At 38.0% G+C, this 25,238-nt stretch overlaps 2 non-coding genes across 2 annotated transcripts; both read right to left on the reverse strand.

Annotated features, from left to right (window-relative positions):
- Positions 1-1,141: 1,141 nt before the first annotated feature.
- LOC141636508 (small nucleolar RNA R71) lies at positions 1,142-1,248 on the reverse strand. The gene has a single exon (XR_012541114.1). It is a non-coding gene; the product is annotated as a small nucleolar RNA R71 (small nucleolar RNA).
- A 22,763-nt stretch (positions 1,249-24,011) lies between these two features.
- LOC141636000 (small nucleolar RNA R71) lies at positions 24,012-24,116 on the reverse strand. Its single transcript, XR_012540646.1, has one exon. It is a non-coding gene; the product is annotated as a small nucleolar RNA R71 (small nucleolar RNA).
- Between the last annotated feature and the right edge of the window lie 1,122 nt (positions 24,117-25,238).

A 25,238-nucleotide genomic window follows, 5' to 3' on the forward strand; every position in this document is an offset into this window, starting at 1 on the left:
GCGAATTGAGACTTTCACCGACTGGGATAAAATCAATATAGGTTGCGATAACTGAATAGAGATAATTTAATGTTAGCTACATCATGTTAAATTAGATCTAAAGGAATATTGAATCGATCGATCATAAAACCTTAAACAACATAATTAGCTCTATCAATGAATTAAATCACACCCCCGAATAAGTACCTAATGAACCTAATCCGTAGACCTTTTAATATTATTGAGTTCGTCTTAATTACTTTTATTGCAATTAGCTATTATAAATCAAACAACGAAACACCATAAAATTGTTACCTTTAAGACAAACTTAAATATAACCAAACCTGATTAATTACCTCGCCTCCCTGTGGATTCGATGCCTGACTTACCACTAGCTATTTTGTTAGTACTAAGCTAGGATTTATTTTGATTAAGGCCAAATGACTGAAAAAACCTTAACAAAATTTGGCGCCATTGCCGGGGAGGCAACAATTTTCCTGTTTGTTTTTGTTTATTTTTGTCTTTTGTCTCAGGAAGCATCAGTTCCTTGAGATAGTTTGATCTTTTCTTGTTGTTTTCGTGTATGCCCAGGTCTCACAGGTCGGAGATTATACCTTTTGATCCCGAGCCAGAGAAGACTTTTCGCAATAGACAAAATTTTCAAAGAGAAGTAAGTCAGGTGGAAGGCTTGAGTACACTTGACTACGAGCGGTATATTTTCGCAGAAGATTCGTCCTTTGAAGAGGACACACATATTTCTGCACCCGTTACTCCTACAACATCAACGTTGCCGACCTTGGCAAATCATTCGGAACCTACGGTTGATTCCATTCCTAAAGGTTTTAAGCTCCCTACCACTGATAAAGAGACCTTTGAGATCAAGCCTTCTGATATAATCCTAGTTGAGAGAAATCTATTTGGAGGAAAAGCTGGAGAGGACCCCGCCAAGCACATAGAGAAATTTGTTACATATTGTTGTTCTATTCCTTTGACAGCTGGGGTGACTCAAGATCAAGTCAAACAGACTCTCTTTCCTTTCTCTCTGAGAGATGATGCAGCAAAGTGGCTACGTGACTTGGATATGGAGACCGATGCAGTCACTAACTGAACTTCATTAGCTCTTGCATTCTACAAGAGGTATTTTCCACCGCAGAAGACTAATGCTCTTAGAAGCCAGATCACATGTTTAAAGCAAGGTCATAATGAAGATTTTAATGAAGCCTGGGTTCGTTTCAAAAGGCTAGTTCGATCCGTCCCCCATCATGGCTTCCAAATTTGGTCCATTTGCAACCAGTTTTACAACGGGTTATATGACGATCACAAAGCTTTGCTTGATTCAGCTGCCAATGGAAGATTCCAGGATAATACTAATAACAGTAATGCTTGGAAATTGATTGATCAGATAGCTACTCACACTAGTGAGTATGGTAACCCTAAAGGAAGTAAGAGAGGAAGTGGTTTAGACAATGCTATTGCGGCACAGCTAGAGGCCTTAACGGCTCAAATAGCTGAACTGAAAACTACTCAGTCTTTGGGTAATAAGCAAGAAACAGTCAATATGGTTCAACAAGAAGTGTCCTGCGAGAGATGTGGGATATACGGCCACACTGCGGCCAAGTGTATAAGTACCATTGAGCAAGTTCATGCCTTCCAGTCTTTCAAGCAAGGTACTCCTTATTCTAACTTCTTCCCTAAAAGGAGTCAAAATGTATTTGCTCAAGCCCAACCTCAGAATGCTTATATTATTCCTCCAAATTATGGTAATCAACCACAAGGAAACTTTGTTTGGTAAAATCAAGGAGGTTTTCAACAGATGCAAGCTCCTCCTCAAGCTCCAAGTAATGAGATGGCAGAGATGAGACTCTTTTGCAACAAAGTTTGATGATTCAACAAAAGCAAACGGCTCCGACTTCCGAACTAATGGCTCATAACAAGATGTTGGATACTTAAGTTGCTCAAATGGCGGCTCAAAATCCCTCAAAACAGTCTGGCAATCTTCCTCCTCAAGGTAAACAAGCACATGAGCAAGTTAATGCTATTTCCTTGAGGAGCGGTACTTCTTATCAAAATCCGAATGTGCCCATTAATGAAGATGAGGTTCCCTATATGCATCCTACGGGATTGGGTAATTTGGAGCTAAGTGATGATGAGAAAGAAATTTGCAAAGATCAGACACGGGATAAGCAAAAAAGTGAAAAAGTGAGAACAGCATTGGATCCTAGATCGAGCCCATCCAGGATTGATCGAGGAACCACGGTGCTCGATCGAGTACTCCACGGGCTCGATCGAGGTACCTCCCCAGTTGACAAATCTTCGCATGTTTCAGCTACGACATTGGAAGAAAATAGGTTCCTTGATGGAGTGACTACTGGACTCGATCGAGTAACCCCTGTAACTGACGATAATACTTCCAAAGCTACTTCTAAAGCAAAAAAAGCCGAGCCAATTAAAATTCAACTACCTTTTCCACAAAGATTGCAGAAATATAAGCTTGAACAACAGTTTTGGAGGTTCATAGAGGTAGTGAAGAATCTTCAAGTGAGTGTGCCATTTACTGAATCGGTAACTTAAGTGCCGGCATATGCTAAATTTTTAAAAGAGATCCTATCAAAGAAGCGGTCTTTTGATGAAGTGAAGATGGTGGCATTCACTCAAGAGTGTGCGATTGCATTACAAGCTAACTCACCACCTAGGCTTAAGGATCCAGGGAGTTTTTCTATTCCTTGTCATATTGGTAGTATAGCTATTGATAAAGCCCTTTCCGATTTAGGGGCTAGTGTTAGTGTTATGCCGTATTCAATTTGCAACAAGTTAAATATGGGTCAACTACGTATCACTAATATGACCTTAAAAATGGCCAATAGATCTTTAAAGAAGCTTATGGGTGTCTTAGAGGATGTGCCAGTTAGAGTAGGGAAGTATTTCATTCCAGTTGACTTTATCATTATGGATATGGCTAAAGACTCCCAAGTCCCTATTATTCTAGGTAGACCGTTCCTCCACACTGGGGGGGGGGGGAAGTCATAGAAGTTAGGGATGGCAGTCTTACACTACGAGTTGGGGATGATAAAATCACTTTTACTCTTGATAAACCATTAAAACATCCCAATTTAGAAGCTACTTGTCATATGATTAATGCTCTTACTCCTACTATTGATGATTCCTTTGTTTATTGTTTAGACAGGAATCAATCTGACGTCCCTGCTGCTGCGTCATATCCATGGAGCAAGAAAGTGGATGAAATTGAGAGGTTGATTTATGGAGATGAGCCTCCTCCTGAGATGGTTTACAGCTGTGATGAGAGTGTTGACTTGGAGGTCAAGTTGGATGCTTTGGAAGCAGAGATATTCAGAGAGGAGCCCGTTAAAGTTTTTGATAAAGTTCCTTTGATGGATGAATTGCCCTATCTCCTTCCTCAAGAAGATGACTTGAAGAGCAATGAACATTCTTGCTCATATTTTACATTAGACTTTGATTTTGATGGGCCAAAATTTATTCATCATTTATATTCTTTGCTTGGACTATTTATTGGTGCTACTTATGTTTGTGTGTAGCACATGCGCTACTTTTTGATTTACTATTACGTGCTTTAAGTTTTATTGATTGTGATTTGTATTGGCATTTGTTTTAAATGCAGGAAATCTGCTCGACAGGATGAATACTCGATCGAGTGTCATGGGGCTCAATCGAGTACCTTCACTTTTTGGGTTTAATTCGTAGCCAGACGATGCTAGGATTTGCGCGGTTGATCTTTCTCCCTTATTTTAGCAGCTGGTTTGGGGGAACTCCTATGCTCTTACCCGGTATTCTCTTCCCTTGTATCTACTTTTATTGTATTATCTCTAGTTATTTCCCATTCCTTTTGTTAGATGTGTCCTTTAGGTTGCTGGAAGTTTTGTGTGATTGCTATGTTGTAGGCATCACAATGAGGACACTGTGACATTTAGGTTTGGGGAAGGAGTCTTTAATTATGTTGTGTGCTTTACTGTATGTTGTGTGCATTTATATCAAAAATTAAATCCATAAAAATTAAAAAAATTCAAAATACAAAAACATATTTTTCCTTTATTTTAGGTCGAGTCTAGGTGAATTTAAATAACAATGATGTTAAATTGCATTGTTTTTGCCTTTGAATCCCATTTAGTTGTCCATGTATATTGTTTTGACCCGTTGATACGTGCATTTTATATAGTCTTATTAGCCTATTTTATGCACGTATTTCTATGCTTTTATCGTGGTTTTATTCTACGAAATGCCCCGAATATGCTACTTTGGTGTATTTTGTCTTAATTGCAGGAATGGACCATAAAGTAGTGAAATCAAGCCATTTACCGCTCGTTCTGCATGCATTTGGAGGAAGAGTAGATTTGAAGCGGGAATTATAGCTGTCTTGGGATGCGTGAAGCCATTTCGAGAGCTAAAAGGACAAGTCAAAGTCAAACTAACGTGAATTATAAGCTGCTGAAGTCAAGATCCACTCGATCGAGTGCTTTTCTAGTCGATCGAGTGGTTTTAGGATGAATAAATAGTCGATCGAGTAGTTTTTCTGGTCGATCGACCAGTTCAATAATAGCCTTTAGTCGATCGAGCGGTTTTTGGCTGAGTTTGCTCGATCGAGTGGTTTTATTCCACTCGATCGAGTGGATTTGTCTACGGGCTGGGCTTTTTAGGTTTAATTCCGTCAATTAGGTTAATGATTCCTATTTTCTTATAAATAGGAAGTTAGTATGTCATTGTAACCTCTCTCCCTTTTTCATCTGACACTGTCAGACGTTGCTTCTGCTCTTCTTCTCCTCTGGAACTTTATCATACACTGTCAGATGTTGCTTATGTTCTCTTATCATTTCATATACACTACTATTGTTACTTCTGTTCTTCCTTATTTTCCGGATCAATAATTCAGTAATTCATTCCTTCCCTTTACTTTTATTTAATGTTTACTTCTTCATTATTTCTTGTTCTCTATTTAATTATGCGTAGCTAATTCCCCTTAGTATGTTAGGATTAGGGAAGCCGTGGTAGTAATATGTTAGGATCGACTTGACTAGATTAGTCTTGCGATAAGAATTGTATTAAGCAATATAATTGTTATTAGGTTGAATGAATGCATGCAGGAGACCCATTTATCTAGTTAACCCCGACCTGGATCGAAAGATTGGAAGGGAAGACTTGCTTAATTACAATAGGTGATACCTAATTAGGGCGAAAGCTAAGTTAGGAGACCCTAGGGCGGTTTAAGGACCGAAAGGTGACGACCATAGCTCTTCTTATCAATAGTTTAATCGACTCAGTTGACCCGTTAGTGAAGCTACCACGGTAGACCGACCCCTAGCATATTCCCTTCTCTTACTGTTAATTTCTCGCATTCTTTTCCCTCTCACTTTAGTCTCTTTAGTTTAATCAAAACATTTCAAACCCCCATTAGTGACATTAGACAGATAAAATAGACAAGTAGATAGTAAACCGCCTCCCTGTGGAGATCGACCCTACTTACCGCTGACTTCTGTTAGTAGTACTTAGGTATTTATTTTTGGTACGAAACGACAGTATCACCCGTTATTCATGAAAACAAAGCTCATAATTCAAGCCTTGACCGTATTTGACATGCCTTATACTAATTAGATTTGACACAATTATGTTGGTAAACTACTTAAATTCTGAGGACTATAGAACTTCCTAGGCCAGGAACATCAATAAACTGGTCTCATTTGTCAATTAGGCTTGATTGTGGTTTCTCTTTGTGGAATATGTAATATCAAATGCATAAGTGTGACATTGATTTCTTGATACTTTATTGCTTTCATTTGATTAAGTACATGTGGATAAGCGGTTCTTACCATTCAAATAAGCCTTACATTACCTTTTGTTTAAACCCGTTTGAACCCTTGTAGCCAATCTTAAACTACATCTTATGAGCTACAATCCAAGAATTTGCCTACCTTATCGGGACAGTCGCAGTTGCTTATTTTTCATGTCTACTTTGCTATTATGGTTGGGATTGGGACTTATTGTCATGTGGGTATAGCAAAGTACTTTTTAGCAATTGTGTTGTATCCTTGTGTTGGACTTATTGTCGAGTGGCCATAGGCTCGATCGAGGAACCATCGATTTCTAGTATTTTCGTAATTTACATAAGTCGGCTATGTTTTACTATAAATACCCAATTCGAACCCTAAGTTTATTCACGTCTTATTTTACATATTTTCGCATAGCTACCCTACAAAACTCTCTAAAACTCTTAGTTTAGTTTAGTTTATTGTTCTTACTTCCATTTCTAAGCTTGTTCTTCATTATTATTACGGTATTGTTCCTAATCTTTCTTCAATAATTATTATTCATTCATTATTCATCTTTTATTGTTTTTCATCATGTTTCTTATTATTGCTATTGTTGTTCTTCCCTTTAGTATGAGTAGCTAAGCCTTTAATCTAGGGAGAATGGGGATCTAAGTTGTTAGAAGGGGAATTAATTAATGAATTGATAGTTAAAATTGCTTATTCGTTGTTGTTCAGTTTATTGTTCTTTATCTAGTTAGTTAATTACTGGACAGGGTTAATTGAATAGTATAGCGAATTGAGACTTTCACCGACTGGGTTAGAATCAATATAGGCTGCGATAACTGAATAGAGATAATTTAATGATGGTGACAGCATGTTAAATAAGATCTAAAGGAATATTGAATCGACCGATCATAAAACCTTAAACAACATAATTAGCTCTATCAATCAATTAAATCACACCCCGAATAAATACCTAGTGAACTTAATCCCTAGACCTTTTAATATTATTGAATTCGTCTTAATTACTATTATTGCAATTAGCTATTAAAAATCAAACAACCAAACACCATAAAACTGTTACCTTTAAGATAAACTTAAATATAAACAAACTAGATTAATTACCTCGCCTCCCTGTGGATTCGATACCTTACTTACCACTAGCTATTTTGTTAGTACTAATTAAGCTTGTATTTATTTTGATTAAGGTCAAACAACTGAAAAAACCTTATTAGACGTGTCATTATTGTATTGTTGTTGCATTATAATATGATTTTGTGGATTATGAGTAATGTTGTTAGGTGTTCTTTTTGACATGGTATAGAGTAGTAGTGTTTGTCTCATATGAACATTGTAGTTGCATGATAACATGATAGTTGGTATTCGTTGTTAGACTCATAATATGTGGAGGTTGCATCTTGGCATGATGCTGAGGTAAGGTGACTTGAAGAGTCGGTATGGTTATGAGTACGTGTATTTGGGTCATGTTGGTGAATCATGTTAATGTGAAATAGTTACACTTTATATTCATTATGATGCATATTGTGATATATGTGGTTGTTGGTAAAATTGTGGTGGTGATACTAGGTTCATTGAGTGTTGGGGCTGGTGTCCTTTACAGTTAGTGCAAGGACTTATAAATCTCTAAAAGGATCAAAGGGTATACTTTTGTATCATAATCAGTTGGTCCACGTTTATCAATAACGCTTGGCTTGCTAGATAAGTTTGACGTTATTGTCATACAGATGGCGGTGATCAACTGGTCCCTAAAAGTCACACCTATAGGATTCGTTTGAGAGATGTGACGGTATGAAAATACAGTCATGTAGATGCCAAATTTGACTAACCAGATTGTTCGAGTTATTTGACTAATAATTAGTCAAAATGTGATGTTGAGATATTTTATTTAATACGGATTAAATAATAATGGCTAAAGCGAATTAAGCAGTTAATTCGTAAATTGAATATAAGCGTTTTATATTTAATTAAATGTATATTGAATATAATTATACAATATCGTCTTTGTCGGACATGTATTAATGTTTCAACTAATCCGTATTATTAGTTGATGCTTTAATAACCGATAACCGATGACGATTTATAACAAAACCGCGTCATATACATTTTAGCGATTTGCGAACCAGACCATGAGCTAAAACTAAAAGGAAGTGGAAGCCCACTTCCCTAGGTAGCCCATGGCCGGCCGAATGGTATAGACAAAAAAGAGCTCTCTCTCTTTTGTAACCTAATGATAATCATTTGCAAAATAATTAGGGTTTTGAGAAAATTGCCTCTCAAAATTCGGATCTCACATCCAACGAAAACTCACAAAACAATCCTCTCAATAGTGCAAGGCAGTTAGAGGATTCTTTCTAGCAAAAGGGCATTTCTCAGACGATCTTGGGTGCAACAATTAGGAGGAGATCTACTTTGATCTCTCATTGCCGAATTGCACTAGGACCGGAGGTTATTACTTAATCTATATCGTTTCATTGTGTTTTTCGTTTTATGACTATTAATCACGTATAAAATTTGCGTTATAATCCTTCAATTTATGGGTTTTATACGGATATTACCCTTCAAGTGGTATCAGAGCGAGGCACGTAAATTTTTCTATGTGATTTTCATCAAACGGATTTTGAATCGGTAAATTTTTGATTAAAATCCTTGCGGCACAATTTTTTTTTTTCGGCAATTCTTTTTAATTGCTGCGTTTTTTTTGTTGTTTTGTGCCTTGGGATCCGTGTCTTGTATACACGGTGATGGTTGTCTTTTGTTTTGTTTTCATTTTGATCTTTGCATATTGTTTTGTAATCGATATTCATCGCAATATGTTAAAGATCTATCAAAATGATTGCATAAAATTTCGTGTGGCAATTTTTTTTTGTCTCGGCCAGTTTTTTTTTTGGAAAACCGTGTGGCCTTTCATGTATCACGGCCTGTTTTTCTTGTTTTTGCATTGATTTGCGTGCCACACATTTTTGTTAGATCGTTCGATCTCTTGTTTTCAATCGTTCTTCACATGTTGTAATTTTAACCGATAATTATTGCAATATGTTGAAGATGTAACAATTGTAGTTTGATTTCTATACGGATTAGAATAAAATTGCAATTGTGTTTTATCAAACCGTTTTGTTTTGATCTCTTGTTGCTCTCGTTTTAAGCCGATTGATTTTTTTTTTGGCCTTTAGAGGCTCTCGGCATTTCAGCCTTAAAAAAAAAAAAAAAAAAAAAAAAAAAATTTCTTTACGTACTTGTTCACGTACACAAAGATCTGAAAGAAAAAAAAATAAATTTTTTTTTTGTTTGTTTTTTTTCCTTTCGGCCAATTTTGCATAAAACGGATTTATGCTCTCGCTTGATAGTGAAACGGTTCACCCACGTAAAATTAAGTTACTTTAAAACGATTTATAGTAACGGATTATCTCGGATTAAAATTAACTTGACTAAAGCGGTTTTGTCATATAATTTTAATTATCTTTGGTGGTTTGGATAAATTTAACATAATTACGGAATTATGTCACGAATAAATTTAAATTTTAGTTGATGCATTTTATTTATCGTTTTTGATTTTTGAATGCTTTTAATTACGTATTTATTTATTTTTGCAAACGGTTGTAACTTAGTGTGGCCTTAGTAGAACGTGTTACCGTAATGATGGAACACGGTCTTGGTTGTATTTTGAGATCTCGTATCTCCCTTTATTTCTTTTAATTACAGTTTTTTATTTAGAATGTAAATAGGTTTATATTTTGTAAATTTTAATTGTAATTTTGAGAAGACTAAAGAAGGAGACCGGATGCTCACTCCCGCTACATGGACAAAGATGGAACATCAAGACAAGCTTTTCGGGTCCAACGGTGGATTCCAAAGTTGTATTATGTTATTTTTACTAGGATAGGCCACACTAGGAATTTTTATTTACGTATTGCATTCATTTATTTATTTTATCGCAACGATAGTATGCATCATTTTCCGCCTAAAAACCAAACCACCTAATAATTGCATGAAAACTGACACATATAGAGGTCTCGAGTTAGTTTTCTTTGACATTCTCATGTCACACGTTTTAAGCCATCATCTAAATTAATTCATTCACGCAGTTGCTAGTTATTCGTTCACTTAAAATGAATTGAAACTTAGTTGATGGGATCTTCCTCGTATAATCAAAAATTGAGAACGGTCTTTATAGGTCAAACTCTAATAAATTCCTTCTTCGTCGGTAGGCATAATATGACCCCTTCTACGTCGGGTAAGTTGGAACCGATTGACTTATTTTATCTCAACACTATGGTCACTCGTACGATCCTGTGATTATGGTGGACTATAGATAGGATTTACGGAAATCTATCGACCAAGAGTTTTTACGGAAGAACTAGCTAAACAGTTGGCTTATCAATTTACGGAAATTGAGTCTTGGGATCACTTGTATTATTCTTGAGGGAGATCAATTATACAAGTGCAATGAGTCTACACGATTAAAATGAATTTTAAATAGACTTAAATCACCTCGATGAGTTGCTTATTTCGTTTTTGTTTTTCTTTCTTTTTCAGTGTAGATCACGGTAATTTAAACTGCTAATAACAATATGGCTGGTCACTTGAACGACCCAATGCCAAGTACCACATTGGACCGTGAGTCCTGGCTTTGGATCTTCATGAATCAGATGAATCAGTCAACTCGACTGAAGAATGATGGATCAAACTTCGCGGACTGGGAGGCAGCATTACGGAATGCTGCCGCTGCTGACGGGAAGCTCAAATTTCTGCTTGAGCCCATGCCGTCAAACCCAGGCCCCACGGCTGGAATTAACGAGATCGACAAGTATAACGATTTCGCCTTGGAAGCGGGTGCGATTAAAAACGTACTCATTTTTGCAATGGAACCCAATTTGCAGAAACGCTTCATAGCCCAAGGTGCAAACAAGATTTTCACCACGCTCACCAAGGAATTCTCGAAAGCACCGAGAATCGTGACCTATGAGCATACCACTCGCTTCTTTGATGCGAGACTCCAGAAGGGCCAACCGGTTAGCCCACACATTCTCAGCATGATTGAGAATGTCGAGAAGCTGGAGACGCTTGATTGTAAGATCAGCGAGAACATTGTTATTGACCGCATGCTTCACTCACTCCACGATGGTTTTTCGCAATTTAGAGTGAATTACTATATGAATGATTTGAAGAAAAGTCCCCACGAACTGCACTCCCTTCTCGTACAGACCGAGAAGGACATGAAGTTCAGTGGGAGCATGAAACAAGATGTTCTCGTTGTGTCAAACAAGGGCAAGGGTAAGGGCAAGGTTCACCAGGCCTAGCGAGAGGCAAACCGAAGTTTAAGAAGTCGGGTTCAGGTAAGAGTGGGCCTGGTGAGTCGAGCACCTCATCAGGCGCGACAAAGAGCAAAACCGAAAACATGGAATGCCATCACTGGCACAAGACTGGGCATTGGAGGCGTACATGTCCTGTTTATCATGAGGACATAAAAGCGGGTCGCGTTAAACCTGTTGGTATGTCTTCTCTCTCTTCTACTTTTATTCATATGATTGAGATTAACCACGCAAGTTACGGAACTTGGGTACTAGATACTGGTTGTGGTTCTCATCTGTGTAATCATGTGCAGGGGCTCCGAAACATCGAACCCCTCGTAAAGGGTGAGGTGGAACTGCGTGTTGGGAATGGAGCAAGAGTGGCTGCCATCTCAAAGGGGACATATGTGATCCAGACTTCCTAGCGGATTTGAGTTGTCATTATATGACTTGCTATTATGTACCTAGTCTTTCGAAAAACATTATTTCGGTTTACGCACTTGACAAACTTGGTTTTTCATTTGTAATAGAGAATAATACTTGCATTTTCTCTTTACACGATATGATTTATGGCAAGGCAGTCTCCATGAACGGAATTTATGTTTTAGATCAGACCACCGAAATATTACACGTAATGAATAAAAAGTTAAAGGTTGGTGACAAAGATCAAACGTATCTATGGCACTGCCGTATGGGACACATTAATGAGAAACGCGTAAAACAGCTCATTAAAAATGGAGCTATCTCGGCCTTTGATTTTCAATCATTTGGCACGTGTGAATCATGTCTCATCGGTAAGATGACTCGTATTTCCTTCAAAGGTGTTGGAATGCGCGCTGCTGACCTATTAGGACTCATACACACGGATGTATGTGGACCTATGTCAATCACCGCACGAGAAGGCTATAGGTATTTCATCACTTTCACGGACGATTTAAGTAGATATGGCTATGTCTACTTAATGAAACACAAAAGTGAATCCTTTGAGAAATTCAAGGAATACCAGAATAGGGTACAGAACCTATTGGGTAGAAAGATTAAAACACTGCGTTCGGATCGTGGTGGCGAGTATCTTTCTCACGAGTTTGATCAACACCTTAAAGACTGTGGGATTGCCCTACAGTTAACTCCACCTGGAACACCTCAATTGAATGGTGTGTCCGAACGGAGAAATCGAACACTACTTGATATGGTTCGATCCATGATGAGTCACACCGTGTTGCCTGACTCATTGTGGGGTTATGGTTTTCTGTCAGCTGCTCTAATACTTAACCGATGTCCGTCTAAAGCTGTTGACAAGATTCCATATGAACTATGGAAGGGAACGGTCTCTAACTTGTCCTTTATACGGGTTTGGGGCTGCGAGGCTTATGTCAAGTGGAGACACGAGGATAAGCTCGGTCCGCGATCGGTCAAGACGTACTTTATAGGTTATCCTAAAGGAACGCTTGGTCATTACTTTTATTCGCCAACCGAACAACGTGTTTTTGTTGCGGCTAGTGCGACATTCTTAGAGAAGGAATTTCTCGAGAATGCAAAGAGTGATAGAACCTTCGAACTGTCGGAGATTCCAGAACCAAGTACCGAGCAACTATTGGAGGAACCTATTCCTTCAATCCCGGCTGCGGTTAACATTCCTGAGGAACCTAGGAGGTCGGGAAGAGTCTCTATTCCTCCAGACAAATACATTGGTATGGTCGAGGAACATGACATAGATGACGTTCTACTCTTAACGAGTAGTGAACCCGCAACCTATAAAAGTGCCATGACTAGTTCTGACTCAAAGCTATGGCTTGAGGCCATGCAATCCGAGATGGACTCTATGTTTGAGAACAACGTATGGGATCTTGTTGACTTACCTGCTAAGGTTCGTCCCCTTCAATGCAAATGGCTTTACAAGATAAAGCATTCTGTGGAAGGTCAACAAGATATCTATAAGGCACGACTAGTTGCTAAAGGTTTCACCCAAGTGCCAGGTTTGCACTACGATGAAATTTTTGCACCCGTAGTCATGCTGCGTTCCATTCGGATTATCTTAGCGATTGCCGCTTTTCATGACTATGAAATTTGACAAATGGATATGTAAACCGCCTTCTTAAACGGCTTTTTGGAGGAAGAGTTGTACATGGTACAACCCGAAGGTTTCATCGATCCACAACATCCTAAGAAAGTGTGCAAGCTTAAGCGTTCCATTTATGGACTTAAGCAAGCATCTCGGAGTTGGAATCATCGCTTCGACCAAGTGATTAAAGAAAATGGATTTACTCGATCGGTCGAGGAACCATGTCTTTATATCAAGTCGAGTGGGAGCAAGATTGTCTTCCTAATATTGTATGTCGATGACATACTCCTGATTGGGAATGACATACCTCTCTTAACTTCGGTGAAAGTATGGTTGAAAAACCATTTCCAGATGAAAGATCTGGGTGAGGCGCAAAGAATTCTAGGCATCCGTATCTATCGAGATAGATCACGACGGATGTTATCTCTCGATCAGAGTCTTACATAGACAAAGTTCTAGAGAGATTCAGCATGACTAACTCCAAGAAGGGGTTTCTTCCTATGGCTCCAGGGGGTGCATTTGAGCAAGTCTCGGTCACCGAGACACCGGAAGAGAAAGAGCGCATGACACGGATTCCTTATGCCTCGGCTATAGGATCAATCATGTATGCCATGATATGCACACGTCCAGACGTGGCATATGCATTGAGTATGACAAGTCGATTCCAACAGCATCCAGGTGAATCACATTGGATGGCTGTCAAGAACATTCTTAAGTACCTACGGAGGACTAAAGATTGGGTATTGACTTATGGAGGCAAACAAAAGCTATGCGCAACCGGTTACGCAGATGCTAGCTTCCAAACGGATCGGGATGACTCTAAATCTCAGTCTGGATTCGTTTTTACTCTTAATGGCGCTGCAGTCAGCTGGAAGAGTTCCAAACAAACTGTTACAGCAGATTCTACGACTGAGTCCGAGTACTATGCCGCGTCTAAAGCTACAAAGGAAGCGATATGGATGCGTCAATTCTTACATGGACTATCTGTAGTGCCTAGTTCGAATGACCCGATCACCATCTATTGCGACAATAGAGGTGCCATCTTTCAAGCTAAGGAGCCAAAGTCTAGCAACAAGTCTAGACATGTACAACGGAAAGCTCATCTAATCCGAGATTACGTGGAGCAAAAGGAAGTAGTGATAGAAAAGATTGCTACAGATGATAACATAGCAGATCCTCTCACTAAACCATTACGACAAGATAAGCATGAAGGGCATGTTAATTCCATGGGAATTAAACGTGTTCCTAAGTTGTAGTACTCTTTTATGGATTAGATTCATTCTCTCTTGTACTCTATACGACATCATCGTTTTGATAATTATTTATATATTTTGTTTTTCATGTGGTTTTGTACGACAAATTTGAACACCACAAAGTGAACTGAACAAACATAATATTTTTGGTCCTTAATTGCCCACGTGAGCTGATAACTCAAGGTAATTATTTTGTGACGTTGGTTGATGGTGGGTTCAACGAGCCATAAGTCAACAAAGTTGACCACCAATCACGAGGCGATTTATACGGATATCTCGTAGGACACAATTGTGACATCGACGTGGAGTCCTAAATGTTTTATAACATTCGGTGCTTGGTCGTGGATAGGACCTCCATGGTGATCCTAAGAGTCGATTCTTTTGACTATCGACTGTCTCTTGAGACTAAGGCAGATTTTGGGTGACTTTGGTTTCTTTCTCACGGTCATCCGTAACAGGGGGCCAAGTAGATTGTTTCTGGGTCATTTCATGCTGTGCTTAGATCGGAAGGAGTTCGAGTTGAAGGAAATATTCAGCCTTTATCGGTACTCGATATTTCTCGGGGCCACTCGAGGAGTCAGAATCGAAATGCATGGCCATGCTCGAATACGTATTCGTTTTATCAGTTAAGTTACTCTCTAATCGGGGAAACCACTCTAGATACAGATCGATTGTAAAATACGACCTTTGCGGATCCAGATCTGCAAATTGTTTTACATTGAGTGGGAGAAATTTTAAATGAATATGAGAATCGGTTATCGCACATACACTTGTACGGACAAGTGGGAGTTTGTTGGAGCTTGTGTCCTCCAGTTAGTGCGGATAACGTCATTGCACATACACTTGTACGGACAAGTGGGAGCTTGTTGGGGCCGTGTCCTTTACGCTTAGTGCAAGGACTTATAAATCTCTAAAAGGATCAAAGGGTATACTTTTGTATCATAATCAGTTGGTCCACGTTTATCAATAACGGTTGGCTTGCTAGATAAGTTTGACGTTATTGTCATACAGATGGCGGTGATCAACTGGTCCCTAAAAGTCACACCTATAGGATTCGTTTGAGAGATGTGACGGTATGAAAATACAGTCATGTAGATGCCAAATTTGACTAACCAGTTAGTCTGAGTTATTTGACTAATAATTAGTCAAAATGTGATGTTGAGATATTTTATTTAATACGGATTAAATAATAATGGCTAAAGCGAATTAAGCAGTTAATTCGTAAATTGAAAATAAATGTTTTATATTTAATTAAATGTATATTGAATATAATTATACAATATCGTCTTTGTCGGACATGTATTAATGTTTCAACTAATCCGTATTATTAGTTGATGCTTTAATAACCGATAACCGATGACGATTTATAACAAAACCGCGTCATATACATTTTAGCGATTTGCGAACCAGACCATGAGCTAAAACTAAAAGGAAGTGGAAGCCCACTTCCCTAGGTAGCCCATGGCCGGCCGAATGGTATAGACAAAAAAGAGCTCTCTCTCTTTTGTAACCTAATGATAATCATTTGCAAAATAATTAGGGTTTTGAGAAAATTGCCTCTCAAAATTCGGATCTCACATCCAACGAAAACTCACAAAACAATCCTCTCAATATTGCAAGGCAATTAGAGGATTCTTTCTAGCACAAGGGCATTTCTCAGACGATCTTGGGTGCAACAATTAGGAGGAGATCTACTTTGATCTCTCATTGCCGAATTGCACTAGGACCGGAGGTTATTACTTAATCTTTATCGTTTCATTGTGTTTTTCGTTTTATGACTATTAACCACGTATAAAATTTGCGTTATAATCCTTCAATTTATGGGTTTTATACGGATATTACCCTTCATTGAGGAGACGTAAGGCAGTTGGGAGACCATCTTACGCTTGAGTCGCCTCTTGGAGCTTCCACTCCAGGAGGGATGTGCACATTAATGAATTGAGTACGGAGGGACTTGTGTGGTTTAGGCACAACGTCTGGCAGGGGATCCGGTTGGCTTCCGGACCCGGTACCACGGGCGTGTCCTGATTACCTATTTGTGAAGTGCGGTGTCGTGGGCGTTGATACGGTCGTTATGTATAAAAAATAAATACCTAAATATAACTAACAGAAGCTAGTGATAAGTAGGGTCGATCTCCACAGGGAGGCAAGGTATCTATTTGTAAGTCCGTATATCTAAGTCACAAATGGGGATTTTAAATTTGGTTTTCTAAACTATTAAAGGTTAAGGAGCAAGAGAAATAAAGCAAGAGCAATAAGGCAAGAAAATGATAGATAAGTGATCAGATAAAAGAGAGTATGTCAGGATTTCGGTTCACCATGGTAATTTATCGACTCAGTCATAAATAGCCTAGACAATCTACTGTGAGAAGGGCAAGGGAAAGGTCCTTCCGGTCCGCTATCCACCCTAGATTTCCACTAACTTAACTTCCATCCTCATTAGGGTAGTCTACTCTTCATAGCAGGTCTGTTTATTCCAATCTTCCGATCCAGGAACAAAGTTAACCAAATTAATGTTATTTATAAGCGTGCACTCAACTAAATATGCTACATTTATATTGCTACGGCGACAGATTCTCACATGTAAATTACCTAGTTTATTTACTACATCGTCTCAACTCTACCATGGATCCCCTAATCCTAACATAAAAAGATTAGCTACTCATGTTCTTAATGCAATCAACAATAATAACAAAAGCATACTAATTAAAGACATAGTAAGGGAATGATGAATAAGCATAAACTAAAATTAAGAGAACAATTAATGAAAGTAAATAATGAATTAAGATTAAAGAGAGAGGAAAGATGTATCTTATGACCTAATTACGACTCTCTTATATAGGGGAGTCAAGATTAACATAAATAAACCATCACAGATTAATAAAACCCGTATAATCTAGCTAATCACTCGATCGAGTACTTTTAGACCACTCGATTGAGGACTTCTCCAGCAAAACTTCTCGATCGAACACTTTAGGCTCTCGATCGTGTATTCCCATAAAAGCACATTTCGATCGAGCATAATAATCACTCGATCGACCTTCAGTTTCTGCCAAACCACTCGATCGAACTCCAGAACATCTCGATTGAGTACTTTCTACTGAGATCAGCACCAAACTCGTCATGTCAGCTTCATATGAACCTCCCTTCACGCATCCCGAAGTACGACCTCTGCTCTAAGATCTCCGTCTCCTTACAATGCATGCTAAATGGGACGATTAAGGGACGATTCCACTACTTTCGGGTCCATTTCAACAATTAAGACAAAACAAACCAAAGTAGCCAATTCGGGGCATTTTGCAATACAAAGCGATACAAAAAGGCATAGAAATGCGTGCAATAAGAGGCTAAAAAGTCTATATAAATTGCACGTGTCAGGCGTGTCCCTGGCACCGGTGTGGTTATGGGTACGGCTGGTTGTGTTCCGGTACCGGTGTGGTGTTGTATAGTCATGGGTTATGTATTTCATTGGCATGTTTCATACTTACATATTGTGTCGTGTGTCATGTTTATTTATTGAAACTGGCGTTTTTGGGTTGTGTGTAAATTGTCACCAATTTCCGAGGTGGCCTGTGTCGATCCATACGATATTTCCGATCATATGGGGAGCAGTCATTTACAGGTGGTATTTGGTATCACGTGGGAGACGGGACGAGCTTCAGACATGGAGTCGAGTCGGCACGAGATAGTTGACATAGTCCTCTTTAGAGAGTCGTAGTAGTATGACTTGTATTCTTTATTTATTCACTCACGGTTCTGTAATTCATTAAATACTTTATTTATATTAAATGTTTCTTAATTGCAACTTCGATTCACCCCCTCGGGAAATCGAGATGGTAACATCTCTAGATTACCTTAGCCGGGTAAGAAAAGGGAGGTGGGGGGGGGGGTTACAAATTAATATTATTTATTTTTCTTTTTTTATTAATATTATTACATATCAATATTATTAATATTGATTTATTGTTCATTAATCATCCTCATTAGTGTTATTATAATGAATATTATGATTATTAAAATCAATAATATTGATTTTAACATAAGTACTATTATTATTATTATTATTATTATTATTAATATAAATATTAAATAATAATAATATTATTAGTAACATTATTACTAATAATTTAAATATTTTAATATTAATATTCTTAATAATATTACTATTGTTAATTTTATATATTATGTTATTATTAATATGTAATTTTTTTTCATAAACGAACTTTATTCTCTCACATACACTTTTTCATAAATATTCTATTTTGTACCATTTTCACCCAAAATCGGACCAGAAGAACTCTTAAATCAACATTTTTCCTAAAACTTAATCTAATTGCTCAAATGGCTTAAAAGATGGATACCTATAAAGTAATTTACTTGTTTATCAATTATTAATATTATTTGTTGATTTTTAATTAATCAATCAAATTTGATTTGTTTGTTAAAGATGAAATTAGGGTTTGTTGATTTTTATTAATTTAATTAATTAAATTAGGATTGATGGTGGTTCGCGGTGGCTACCTAATCGCTCAAATTAGGATGATACACGAGCTAAGCTTTGAACAACAATTTAGCAAATCAGTGCTCCATTCTTGCACCTAAATAGGATTGATGGTGATTCGTGGTTCATGATGGCTACCTAGCTAATAAGTCAAATTAGTATAATTATTATTATATTATTAATAATATTATTATTATTAGTAATGTTCCTCTTCTTCTTATAATAATAATAGTCATTTATTATTGTTGTTGTTGTTGTTGTTGTTGTTGTTGTTGTTGTTGTTGTTGTTGTTGTTGTTGTTGTTGTTATTATTATTATTATTATTATTATTATTATTATTATTATTATTATTATTATAGTTAAAAATATTAATATTATTACTATTATTATTATTATTATTATTATTATATTACAATTATTAATAATTATTATTATAATACTAGGTAGAATCTCGTGCTTCCCACGGTAAGTTTGTAATTTATGTATATATCAACTTGTAAAATATATTAGAAAATAAAACAATTTCTATGTATTTTATTTAACTCTATTTAATAATATATACATTGAATGAAAACACATATCTATTGGAAAAGCGCAAATTCTTATTTCAGACCATTTAAAGCAAGAGTGACAAATTCAAAATTTTCCGCCAAGTCTCAGGATCTCAGAGACGACATTACCAAAGTAGCTATTTGCAGCTATATGATTATTGAGCGTAGTGTTGAGATTTAGATAGTCAGACTCCAAATTCACCTTTCTAACTCCCATTTGAGCAGCCATTTCCAAACCCAACACTGCCCCCTTCACCTCAACAATCTCGGCCTACCATTGTTGTCTCATTTGTTTGACTATCGTGCATAGGGCTGTCAGTGATATGAGTCGGCTCGTTGAGCCCTCGGATTCGGCTTGGTCAAAGCTTGGCTCGTGCTCGGTCAAACCGAGCTCGAGCTCGAGACGAGCTTTGTTAAATACGAACTGAGCCCGAGCTCAGCAAGGCTCGGCTCGAAAGCTCGTTTGGGCTCGTTTAGAATTTTTTTATATAATATTTATATTGTAATATTATTATTATTTCAAATTATATTTTATTTAGACATTTATATAAGCATGTTATAATATAATAATTTTTAGTATTTTATAATTTTATTTGTTTTTTAAAATTATATATTTAGTTAGATTTAAAAGGTGAGAAAGTGAATATATATAATGACAAAACGAGCTCGATTCGAACTCGAGCCGAGCTCGAGCTTTTCCCAAGCCGAGTTCGAGCTTCAATTTTTTAGGCTCAACGAGTTTCGAGCCGAGCTCGAGCTCGAGCTTAAAAATTCGAGCCGAGCCCGAGCCCACCCCACAATGCCCAAGTGATTTCTAATAATCACTGCCAAGTCCCATGTCACACCCTATGCCCTCGAATTTTGCCGCATCGACATTAACTTTCCAAAACCTCTCGTTAGGCACACTTAAACTCGCCCTATGGTCTGCACTTGTATTGCTGCATCTTTTCTCATTTCCAAAGTTCGCCCCCGTAAAGGATATGCCATATCAGTCCGCTCCATCCACAATTTCCCATGGATTTCCTTGGACGCCTCCATGAAACACCTTGTTTCTTTCATTCCATATAGGTATAGCCCATAAAACCATTAGTTGTCGACACATCTCCTTAATATCCCCCTGATGCATCAGTCTTCTGATGCCAATCTTTTAGTCCCGTCATTTGCCCCAATCATCCTTGGCATTGAATCCTCATTTCCTCCCAAATCCGTTGTGAAAAGCGACATCTTAATATCATTATGAAATCTTTCGATACTTCAATTGCCACTTACTATTGAATAATATGTAAAGTATGAGACGAGAATTATAATTAATATTGATGATTAAACAGAGTACAAGGTACATGTATATATACTAGATGAGAGGATTACTAAACCCTAAATTAGAGCTAACAAACACTACAATTAAGAAGTACATGTTGACTATAAGACTAATCAATATACATAATAATAGGAGATAAATATGGGATGCTATACTAGCTTTTAGGCTTGGACTTGGTTGAGTAACAACTTCATTTGTGGACTTTAACTTATCCTTGACACGCTCCCGTAAGATGGACTGTCGAAGAGTAAGACCAATCTTGGAAGATAGCAACGTGAACCTGGATTTAGAGAGCGGCTTAGTGAGAGTGTCGGCTATTTGATCATCCCCGTTAATATGTTGTACACGAATAGTACCTAATTGTACTTGTTCCCGAACAAAATGGAAGGATAATGCTAGATGCTTCATTCGAGAATGAAAAATAGGATTGGCGGAATAATTAGTGGCTCCTAAATTGTCACAAAAAATTGCCGGAGCTGATGGCAAAGGGATGCGCAGTTCTGTAAACAAGGATTTCAGCCATAAGATTTCAGAGGTAGCTTCAGCTACTGCACGAAATTCCGCTTCCGTAGAGGACCTAGACAAGGCACGCTGCTTTTTAGAGGACCAGGAAATCGGGTTTTGGCCAATAAAAACAACATACCCAGTAGTCGAGACGTAATCATGTTGATCGCCACCCAAATCAGCGTCACAAAAAGCATGTAAATTAAATGCAGCATTTTTGAGTAAGTGGATACCATGATGAAGAGTGCCCTTTAAGAACCGTAGCAGTCGTTTAAAAGCTGACCAATGGGAGGCAGTCGGATGCGTAAGGAATTGAGCTAGCTTATTTACAGGGAATGCAATATCGGGCCGAGTAAGCGAAAGATATTGAGGGCTGCCAATAGCAGCTCGATATTTAGTCTCATCAACCATCGGTTTATCATCTTCTCGTGTGAGATGCGGATAAGATAGCATGGGAGTTGTTGATGGACTACAGTCGAGCATATCATACCGGGTGAGGATGTCGGAAATGTACTGATATGTTCATTTTATATATGCTTTTACCCCTCATTTTAGCTCGGTTTTTATTGATTATCATACTTTAATTAGTATATTTTTGAGCTAATTTTGTGTTCTAGGTGTATTGTTGTGTTTGTTACGGTTTTGTAGGAATCTAAGCATTTAGAGGCTTTTTCCTATGATTTTGTACACCAAGTTCACTAAGCTAAACAAGGCCAAATATTGGACTAAGTGTGTGAAGATTTCTTGGGTTTTGCATGAAGATTAGTGGATTGAAGTAAGGAATTAAACATGAAGCCAAATGCAAAGTCAAGCCCAAAATGAAGGTCCACATCAAGGTTGCAAGCATTGGATGCCAATAGAGCTTAGGATGCTAGGAATTTAGAACATTAACCGGGTGATTAATCGCATATTTAATCACCAACATTGGATACCTTAGCAATTAAGAGGAGATTTAAGGCGATAAACCGAGGATTAAGTGACCCCGATCGGGGCCGCCCAACCCCGATCGGGGTTGCATGCCCGATGACCCTTACGTTTTTTTCCTTCCTCTCCTATAAATAGGAGAGGCAATCCTAGGTTTTGGGCATCCCATTTTACGTCCAAGTTTACTACATTAAGCGTCAAGCATTATAAGTTTTCTCTCATTAGTTTTCATTTCAAGTTTAAGTTGTTTAAGCATTCTTTAGTTAATCATTCAACACTTTGTATTTCAAGAGATTCTCAAGCTTTTGTTATTCAATCTTTTGGTTCTAGTTAATTGTTCTCCCATACAAGTCTTCCTTATTAAGGTATTTCTTATTACAAGTTTACAATTTACATCATCGCTTTAGTTATCACATAGTTATCATAATCAAGTATTTCATATTTACCTTAGCTTTATTCTTTTCGTATGTTATATCACCTAATTAGTATAATTCATTTAACCATGTTCAACATTACTTACAATTTAGTTTGCATTTTACAATTAAGTATGAGTAGCTAAATTCTCTAGTCTAAAGGCTAGGGGAGCCATGCAAAATCAAACATATAATATGATTAAATAAAGTTCATAATAATATTGATCAATTGCTTCCATCACACGCTTGCTTTGTTATGCTTAATCTTTGATTATTGGCCGTAGTCGTAGATTAAAACTTGTTTATTCGTTCTAAAGTCGAGAGGCACGGAATTGAATTAGACTAAGCATGTATGGTAGGGCGACCTAGTCATGGACGAGAGTTTTTCTAGGATCCGGTCTATGGTTGATACTAATGCCGTAAGGTGGGTATCTTTAAGCCTAAGTAATTGACAAGATTATTAGTACCAAGTTTATCATGTTCATATGTTTACCTTTGCATGAGTGACCCGACCCCTTTAGACTATCTTTTATCATATTATTTACATTGCAATTTTCATTAATCAACAAACCAAACAAATCAAACCCAAAACGTAATCGACCTTGATAAAAATCCACCCATAGCAATTCACGACGTAATTCCCGTTTCCTTGTGTTCGACCCCTATTACTACATTAACTTGTGTCTAGGGAATTTATTTTTGCATAGGTACGCGATAAGCCTATCAAATTTTGGCACCGTTGTCGGGGAAACGGTTTTATTGCTTTTAGAATTGTCGATTTTTATCTTGTTTTCCTTTGTCTTGGGGAACATTTGTTCCTTAAGACCGTTACTTATCACTTCTCTAGAAATTGTTGTCTTATGCCCAGGTCCTCACGCAAGGGAGAATTGCTTTCACCGGATTCCGATCCCGAGAAAACCTTTAGGAGAAGACGACGTTTTTGGAAGGAAGTGAAAGAAGCCTCTTCTCCCATACAAGCCGAAAGTGCTAGAAAGTCTTACTTAGACGATCTAGAGATTCTTGAAGAGGAGGAGGTTTCAAGTTCATCATCTCCACCACCATCACCATCTACTACCAAAAAGATGGTGAAACTTTCCGATCATTCAAAGCCCACGCGGCCATGCTTCCTAGGAAATCACAACCACTCAAATCACCGCGCCGGACTTCGAGATCAAACCGGCTTTCATTAGCCTAGTGGAGAGAAAGCAATTTGGAGGAAGTCCTTTGGAGGATCCCAATTTGCATGTGCAAAACTTTTGTGACTATTGCTCCATGATCCGTCAAACGGGCGTCACCCAAGCCCAAATAAGGGAAATACTTTTCCCTTTCTCTTTGAAGGACAAGGCCAAGCTTTGGATCAATAGCCTTGACCGCACCGCCATGGGAATCACCAATTGGGAGACATTGGCTCTTGCTTTTTACCAAAAGTTTTTTCCACCGGATTCCGTCAACAAGCTCTTGAGAGCTTATATGAGGCTTGGGAGAGGTACAAAGAGCTTCAAAGACAATGCCCACATCATGGGCTAGATGATTGGTTTCTTGCAATAACATTCTATAATGGATGTTGTGCCGAGTCCCGAAGGATTCTTGATTCCGCCAACAATGGGCGGTTTGATCAAATTGACACCGATCTTGCTCATGCCACGATCGAATCTATGGCGGTCCATGATGCCCAATATGTCAATTCCCGAGTTGTGCCATCTAAAGGTAAAGAAGAATCCTCTAACAACTCTGTTTTGCTAGCTCAAATTGCTTTGCTCCAACAACAATTGGCGGAGAGGGATGCTAGAGATTCCATTCAACAAGTCAATGCCATGTCTTCAACGAGCCAAATCGTTGTGTGTGAAGGTTGCGGAGGTGCGGGTCACTATGCCGCTCATTGCCAAGCTCCCATTGAAGAGGTAAATGCCTTTTTAGCTTTAAGACAAAATGCACAAAATGCTTATCCACCGGGTACATTCTCAAACACATATAACCCAAATTCAAGATTTCACCCGAACATGTCTTATAGAAGCAACAATGTGCTAAATCCTCAACCACACCCCCCACCACAACAAAATGCCTATGTCCCTCAACAAAAATATATCCCTCCACCGGGATATCAAAATCAACAAAGGCCCCCACAAAACAATTTCCAACAAACTCAACCTCCGCAACAAAATGCCCAACAAAATAACCAAGAGGGAGGTAAGCTTGAGGGCTTGATAATCCGTATGCAAAAGGAATTGTTGGCTCAAATTCAAAAGAATGAGCAAGCTCAAAATGCCGCAATCAAAATGTTGGAGCAACAAATGGCTCAATTGGCCTCATCTAGCTCTTCAAGGAAATCGGGTCAACTACCCCCTCAAGGTGAGCAACCTCATGCTACCCTTAATGCTATTTCCTTAAGAAGTGGAACGAAATATGATGGGCCATCCATGCCCAAAGATGATGAGGAGGTACTTGTTGAGTTAGAGGTCTCTAACAATGATAAGGCAATTGAAGAAATTCCAAAGAAAGTGGATGACCCACTTGTTGTTGTTGAGAAAGTCAAGGAAGTGGAGGATGCTCCTCCAAAGAAAGATATTGAAGCAAAGATTCCGGAAAAAGTCAAGGTGCCATTTCCTCATAGATTGGCAAAGCATCAAAAGAATTCCCAATTCGGTAA

Source organism: Silene latifolia, chromosome Y (assembly GCF_048544455.1).
Source record: "Silene latifolia isolate original U9 population chromosome Y, ASM4854445v1, whole genome shotgun sequence".
Taxonomy (NCBI): Eukaryota; Viridiplantae; Streptophyta; class Magnoliopsida; order Caryophyllales; family Caryophyllaceae; genus Silene; species Silene latifolia.